Source organism: Macadamia integrifolia, chromosome 11 (assembly GCF_013358625.1).
Source record: "Macadamia integrifolia cultivar HAES 741 chromosome 11, SCU_Mint_v3, whole genome shotgun sequence".
NCBI lineage: Eukaryota > Viridiplantae > Streptophyta > Magnoliopsida > Proteales > Proteaceae > Macadamia > Macadamia integrifolia.
In genome coordinates this window covers 25,922,652-25,930,824 of record NC_056567.1, presented here as the reverse complement: position 1 = coordinate 25,930,824, position 8,173 = coordinate 25,922,652, and the positions used below count along the sequence as shown (strand labels likewise).

The following is an 8,173-nucleotide window of genomic DNA, read 5'->3' as shown; positions in this document are numbered from 1 at the left end:
ATTATTATTATTATTATTTTAATACTATTTGTAGTTAGTGCTAAGGCTATGTGATATGTACAATTTTTTTTTGGGTAACAATATGTATAGTTAAGATGGTGGTGATTGTTATCTGAAGATTCATCTTTTTCAGGTATAGTTTAATTGATTTGAACTTGCTAAACTTGGGTTGTGTAGGCATAGTTTAATTGATTTGAGTTCCGCAAGTTAAAGATCAAATACCTTAGTAATTTAGCTGCTTTGCCCATCTTTGGCTTAATCCATTTTAACTATGTGATCTTTATTTGTTATGCCCATCTTTGCCTCATTTTAATGGTATTTCCCTTCAAGCAAATTTAAGATACCAATTTTAAAGAGGGTCCATTTAAAGCCCGTTTAAAGTTAAATATGTCTATATTGAAACTCGTTTATGGCAGCCCGATTAGAGCCCGAGACCGATCAACCCTATTATTAGCCGTACCATGCCCATCCTAACTAAGCTCATTTAGCTAAACGAGCATTCACAGTGCATCCCTAGATAATGGTCGAGCCCGATTAAGCCCGACCACTTGACATCCCTAACAGAGCCGCTGATTGAGCCATTAAGAAGAAAGCTAAAGCTAATGGATTAGATGCAGGACATAACCATCTGAACCCAATTACCATGAAATCCCAACCTGAGAAGCACTTGCTCAATGAACTCCCTTTCTAGTCTGTCATATGCTTTCTTGATATCCAGCTTGAGAGCCATGATACAATTCTTCCCTTTTTTCTTGCTTCGAATATAGTGATACATTTCAAGAGCTAGGAATACATTGTCTGAAATGGATCGCCTGGAACAAATGCTGACTGGGAAGCATCAATGGTAGAAGATTTTTCTGTTTTTGGTAGAAGATAATACTCTTGTAACTGGGTGACCATAAGCTTTGAAATAATTTTGGAGGCAACTCCGCATAGGCTAATTGGCCTGTAGTTCTCCACCGATTCGGGTTTTCCATTCATTTGGGACGAGGCAGATCAGGGTCTTACATTGATGAGTAATATAGGTTACTTGGTCTTACATTCAAAATTACCGATTCTACCCCTGATATAAATATCCTGGATTCCATCCAGAATCCAAACTATCGGGCCTCATTGCATGTCACGAAAAGAACTAGCGACTGCATCGTCTCAAGTTGCACAACCTTGTCCCTGTTGCTGCTCGAGCCTACAGGTATGCTCTTCTCTCTCTCTCTCTCTCACTCTCTCACTCTTTCGCTCTCTCGCTTGTTCTGTCCCTCTCTGCTCTCTCTCGCCCTCGCTCGCTCTGTCCCTCTCTCTCTCTCTCTCTCTCTCTCTCTCTCTCTCTCTCTCTCGCTCTCTCACGCACGCTCGTTGTCTACGTTTTTCGTAGGGTTACCGTGAGCCTTGGTAAGTGTTGAAGCTTTGACTAATCTAGAGTTTCATATAGTTCCGGGGTTTGTTGGCAATGAAACTCGGTAAATATGGTTCTGAGAACAGATATTTGAAGAGGAATAAGCCTGGGGTTTTCGAATGCTTTTCACGTCTTTTTCTTTTTCCATTTTTATATTTTATTCTATATTTTTTATCTGGTAGTAGATTTTTCAGCAATTGCTCGATGGCATGAGGTTGGCGTTTTCACTTGACAAGGATTGATGGGCCTTTTATTTTTATTTTTTTAATTTGCTAGCAGCGATTTTCGTTCTCCCTTGGTGAACTGTGGATTGCTGAGCTTTGTTTAATATTGAGGAAAAATTAGCTCATTGGGTAACATTTCATCTTATTCTTCTTGTTTAAGAAATATTAGAACATTGTAACTGAAATAATTAGAGCTTTGTTATAGTATATCTGCTTAACAAGAATGATCTTCGTCCCTCAAATGATCCCCAAACTCAATTGGAATAAGAAACTCCACCGATTTGAACTCTAACAATGTGACAATTACCTAATTGTTTTTTATTTCCAAACCACAATTTGAATTGATATCTCAGCCCAACTGCTTCATGATGTTTATAATACTCACTTTCTCTTCATTATTCCCCTCACCTCATTTGTGAATTTGTTGGGGAAAACAAGGAAATTATTTATGTAAGTGTAATGGAACAGAGTACTGAGTTTGGAAGGATGTATGTCCTACCTGCTTGTGTCTGAAATCTGAATACTGCACATCCAATTGGACTTGTGATTTTTTGACTTAGGGGACTTATGTTTTTGATGGCCTGTTGGGATAAGGTTATTGATTGTTGTTTTAGGATGATGTTTTTGACCCTGGTTCTTTGATCTTAGGGATGAAAAGATTTGTTCCCAGATACTTTGGATGGATGTCCAAATCCTTCAGTACCCAAAATTATGCTGACTTTTTGATGAGAGGGATGGGGGTCTTTTTGCTAAAATGGATTCTACATTTAGAGAGATTGATTTGTTGGCTAGATAAATATACAAACAAATGAGATTTAATGGTAGACACTTCATCCTTTGATGATCTGGTCACTTTAGTTCCTTAAATTGATAGGTTGATGAAAATATAAGGGCTTAATGGATATCCTTCCCTAATTCATTTGGAAGTATTTTTGGGTTTGAAGGCTTTTAGTTTGATTGTCAAGAAATAAATAGAAAAGAAAAGGAAAAAAAATGTATTTGAGGAGAGAGATGAATCAAACAGTTTTTCAGGCAGAATCTAGATGATCCAATAGACAGATCCAGGGTAACTAAACAATTTTTCAGGCAGATTCTAGATGAATCCAGCTAACAGACTTAGAGTAACCAAACAGTTAATCCTTCAGAATTACAATTCCACGGGAGCTCATTCTATGGAATTATGTGCAGAATCAATACATGCACCAACAGATTTGCGCAACCAAAAACTTCGTAGATGTTTCTGCCATCAGAATTAAGACAAGTTCTCTAGAGTCAAATTCTACCAATAAATTCTCAATACTGTTTGAGACGACCTCTAACAATCCACTTCTAATTACCATTGCCTTGCCTATCAGAATAGAACTAAAATTCGTCTTCTTAGACAACGCAATGCATAGCTGTCCACGAGAGTCTCGAATAGTCACCACTGGTCCCCCATTGTGATGATCATTTTCCAACAGGCATCAGTGCTGAGTTTATAAAAGGACAGAGGAGGAGCACACCAGGAAAGAACCGGATTATCGACCTCCACAATTGGTTGAATGGAGGAATTTTGTCTTGGAGGTTGTCAGGCTTGGAGAAGTCTGAGTTCGCTCAAGCTTGGACTACTTCCATTGGGGTCCATGTCTTGGTACCAAACACAATGTCATTATGAATACACCAAAGATGCCAAACAATGAAGCTACTGAGACCAATGCATTCAATTCCCTGCTGATTTTCCTCCCATATTGATCAGATTGACGCCATTCTTGAATTAAAGATTGAATTGAAATATCCGGGTCCGATATCCAATGAGAAAGCACACTACCAAACCAAATTGACTGGGCAAAAGGGCATGTCAGCAAGATATGAGCTAGATATTCTTCTACTAGGCCACAACGTTGACACTGGGGGTCTATAGGAACTTGACATTAAGCCAACCCAATTGCTTTTGACTTTCGATAGAGTTTGACGCAGCCAAATACTGTTCCAAACAGGTGACGGGCTCGTACTATCCCAGCTATGCACCCTTGAAGTGGAAACGTCCAGCCTTTTTCTTTGCCCTTTGTCGATTCCGAGTTCAAATTTCAAGTTTGCACTTTTGCCTTTTTTTAATCAATGTAAGTTCATGATTTCGTGCTTTGAGAGAAACACCCTACTTGGTGATTTTCAATCTCAAGACTTCACTACAACCAATTGAGGCCCTTACCGGCTTGTCCGCGTTCCCCACGCCCAGACACAACACATAGTTTTAGGGGGGGGAGAGCGTCTTTCACAGCACTTGAAACCAGGGGCTGTGTGGGAGTGGGGAATGCAGATGGGTAGCTTTCTTTCTCCCATACTAGATAATAATGAAGGGAGAGAGAATGCTACTTGGTCACTTGGCTCCTATGCTAGCGCGGGCCAATGGGAGTGTGTGCTGATTCATTCAACTTGGGGTGTGATTGTCATTTCGCTGTTGTGTTTGTCTTTCTGGGTAGTGTTCTTTTTCTACTATAAGAAATGAAGAGAAAATGTTGGTTCAGCCGCATACTTATTTGTTCATGATGACCATTGGTTAGATGGGGATGAATTGACCAGGTAATTGGTCTAGCCCTGGACTCCCACATGAGCGACTGCTGCCCGAGCCATTTTGATCGATTATCAGGGTGTCACTGAGATCAATTGAATACTCGAAGATTTTGAGGACTCGAGGCCGACAGCCATCTATGTTTTGGGGTTTAGAATTTCCAACAATTAATTTGGCAAAGTTAGGGTCATATTGGCGGTGGGTTGCAACATCGAGCGACAGAGAGAGAAAGGGAAGAGAAAGAGAAAGTGCAGCGGCAGTGTAGAGAGTGGGGTTGTAACTATTTACCCTTTGAAAAGCATGAGATGCAAAAGGGAGAATCTAATGGTTTATAAGGTGAGGGCATTGGACATGTTCCATTGTACCCCGTTGGCACAGAAAACCTTTCCCATATATCATATTATAGGGTAGGTGTTTTCTGTCTGAGAGCACACCCCCAGGAGGGCAGGGGTGATCATTTCATACCCCTGTATCTGTGGCTCAGGAGAGCTCTCAAACAGAAAATGAGAAAACTGTCCTATATTATAATGACTTATGAAAATGTCAAAAGTGCTATGTTACACATTTTTTGTTTTCTGGTAGGAATGTTACATTATTATCTCGCAGAAATGCTCCTCCGCCTCGGGTAGAAATAGTAAGGGCTGTGCTTGATACAGTGTTTAAAAAATCAGTCAATCGGATGACTTGCTCTGGAATCGGTCTTGATCGATTTTGATTTCTGCCTTTTTCAAATCAAAATATTCACGCCGAGAGCTTCCCTTGAATTGGTGGTTATTCAGAATAAATGCCTGATTCTTATACGACCTGAATCGGAATCGGCAGGGACCGATTCTCTCACTGTTTCCTCTGTTGTTAAAACGCTGGTTTGATAACACTCTCTGACTGGAATAGGAGCAGAAAGACGTTTGGTCCCACAAATTTGTATTGTTGTTGCGGGAGTAACCTGACCCTTTCTCTTCTTCAGACGCTCTCCATTGAGTAAAGCCTCTGCCCCTCCCCTCTTCTGGGACCTTGTTCACTGCCCCACTTCCTGCAACTAAGCTGTCTCTGTAAATATATTTTTTTTGTTACTTTGCAAGTCTTTGCCCCTGTTCACTGCCCCTGTGGTTTTTCTTTCTGCTAATTCCAATGTTAATGCCCAATCCTCTCACTGTTCTAGCTTTTGTTTGATTTTTTTGGGTGCTTGATTCTCGAATGAAAATCTGACCCTATTCATTTTTGTTTGTTAATTTTAGGGGTCTGTTAGATGTTATCAAGTTCTTGAATCAACCATTCATTGCCTGATTGCCTCCTTCCTGAACCATCCATTCAATACCTTCAGGAATTAGGAGTTCAGGAAAGGCCCCCGGCCCACATCCTGTGTCTTTGGATCTTTGTTTGTGTGCGTGTTTGTAACTCTGTGTGTATTCACCCGAGAAAAAAAAAAGTGTGTTTCTGACTAAAAGGGAATTTTGTGAAATGCATTGTCCATGTTTGGAAATGAAGATCTAATAGGCTGACTGTCTTTGGGTTGGATTTGTTGATGTGAAAATGAAGCATTGTTTTTTTTTTGGATAAAAAATGTAGCACTGTTAAAGAAGACGCTAATATGCTCTCTTTGAATTTTTATTTATTTATTTTTTCTGAAACAAGAAAGGATATACATTGTTATGTGAAAATCAGTGTCTGTTTTAGGGATCTTATGCTATCTTCATATTGAATTTTAATGATCTTGTTTGTTCTGATGGCTGTTCTTTTTCTGCCTGATTTTATTTTGTGAATAATTACGCTTCAATTGGATATGGTATCTTTGAGTTGATGTTGTGCTATAGATTTTTATTTTGACAATTTTATTGTGCTATAGATTTTTATGTTGTAAATGTTGTGCTGTATTTTTGACTGCTTTGTTTCGGCATATTTCTTCCATGTTCTATATATTAATATCTATACATTTGAAAGAAACAGAAACCTGGTAGGGATTCTGCTTGGCTGGTCCATTTTGTGCCAAGGTTAAAAATTTTGGTCCTTGATGAAACTAAAATGTTTTGGTGATATGGCCGAAATCCCACCAAAATTTGGTGTATTTGGTGAAAATACAGAAATGGCCATTTCAATGACTAAAAAGTGGATATTTTCCCTGAAAATTTAGAGAGTGACTATTTAAGCATAATTGCACATCTGAATCATTAGATTTGGGTAAAAGAAAAAAACCCCCAAAGTGGTAATTTGGTTTCGGATCCTATGACATATGACGGCCATGTCATCTTCTGCATGAAGAATCTCTCAAGTGAATCATACAGCCCAATGGGTGGAAATCTGAAACTTGGGGAAATTTGGCTACATGATGCTTCATATCCACCCAAATGTTGAAGTGGATTCTCCACAGTTGATCATGAAGCCTTCATTCAGCAGTAAAAAAATTGAGGTTTTCTTGTATTTTGGACCTCTTGGGCCAACGAGGGTGAAAACCCAAAATTTTGATGAAATCTTGCTTTTACATGTGGTCAATGTTCGAAATTTCACCGAAATCTGAATTCCTTGAAAGAACTAAAAAAAGGCCAGAAACCTGTGTTGTAAGCAGGGTCCTAGGAGGGGTGAGTTTGGAGTTAGTACTAACTTTTGGCTTGTTTTGCAAAGTGTTGAGTGGCTGCCTTGGCAGCCTGGACCTTTTACCATTTCTCTAGGCAGTGGCCCCTTGCATGTCGACTACCTGATGCAACTTGGCGATGGATTTAGGGAACTATCTTTTGACTTGATTTTTATTTTCCTTCCTTTATTGGTTTGAGATTAGATTAGCAGTTTTTTATTTAGATTTGATTTTTATTTTAGTTGCTATCTAGGTTTAGTTTCCATTTTTAATTAGCTTCCAAAATTATGTCATTATTTTTCTTTAAATAGCCTTGTAAAGAACTCAGTTTTTCAGATTTGAATGAAACTGAAATTATATTTTGGATGAAATTATGGCTGCCGTGGGCTGCTTATCTCTTGTTCTCCTTCTTTGAAGTTCTCTTCTCTGATTCTCTTTTTCCTCTTTTCCATTCTTACTTCCCATTATTTCTTCTTCTTCTTCTTCGCTATTTTCTGGTTTTTCCCTCCTAGCCCCTGTTCTGGGCAACAATAGCAGGTTCAGAAGAAAGCTTCGGTGAAGCTAACGTCTAGTGGATTAACTCTAATACTTGGGTCGAAGGCTGCTACCCTGAAGGCGACCCTAACCCCAGAAAATTACCTCCAAAGTCTATCGGTGCAGTGGGTTACGAGACTGAGTTCAGGATTGATTTCAGTTCTAACGGCAGATACAACTTTCAGAATCTGTTTGCTTTGATTCTTTAGATCTCTAGTCCATCTATTGGTGGAATTTGATACAGTTAGGGAATACAAGGTTCCCCTAAGTTTCTCGTGCGATTTGTGGTCTTGGTTGAGGTGCTCGATCGATTTGAGAAGTTCCGTTACTGCTGGCTTCAAGTTTATTTCGTAGTCTAAAGGTTGAAGTCTTGAAGAAGGCAAGAGTTTTGAAATTATAAGTAAGGACAAACTACTTTAATTACAGAAAACCCCCCTTTCCTCAAAATTATGTTCTAATATTCCCCAATTCTATTGTAATTCAGAATAAGCCCTTATATTAAAGTTTTTAGTTCTAGAACTACCCAGCTGCCATATAATTATTTCTAAGGCCCAGCTTGTTTCTGAAATTACAAGAATACCTTTTAACCATTGTACTTGAGTTTAATTACAATTTTGCCATCTAGTTGAAGCCCTATTTACAATTCTGCCATTCAATTTTTTGGGTTGAGTTATTTGGTCATTATTGTGGGCCCTAAGCGATCCGACTCCCTCGGATCTACTTCACTACCATTTGATGTGGGTAAGAAAAACATTCGAACCAGCCTCTTGGGTTCCATTCCATTCTGGTTTTCTTTGATCCAGATTCCAGATTCCAGATTATCCATCGAACCAGATTTCTTTTCTTGGTCCATCGATCCAGCACAGCATGGCAGTCCTCTCCATCGAGCAGTATATTTCTCCTCCAGA

The 8,173-nt window shown here is 39.1% G+C and overlaps 1 protein-coding gene across 8 annotated transcripts in view; it reads left to right on the top strand.

Moving 5' to 3' along the window:
• The first annotated feature begins 1,101 nt into the window (after positions 1 to 1,101).
• Positions 1,102 to 8,173, top strand: part of LOC122093922 (DEAD-box ATP-dependent RNA helicase 1) — a 58,289-nt gene continuing 51,217 nt past the window's right edge. For 4 of the 8 annotated variants that reach the window (XR_006144600.1, XM_042664476.1, XM_042664472.1 and 1 more), the window contains exons 1-2: positions 1,107 to 1,192; positions 1,673 to 1,746. The gene's annotated coding sequence lies outside the window, so the exon portion shown is untranslated. Of the gene's footprint in view, positions 1,193 to 1,377; positions 1,458 to 1,669; positions 1,747 to 8,173 lie in introns of those variants that run through there. The other 4 variants (XM_042664474.1, XM_042664479.1, XM_042664473.1 and 1 more) reach the window with 4 other exon arrangements.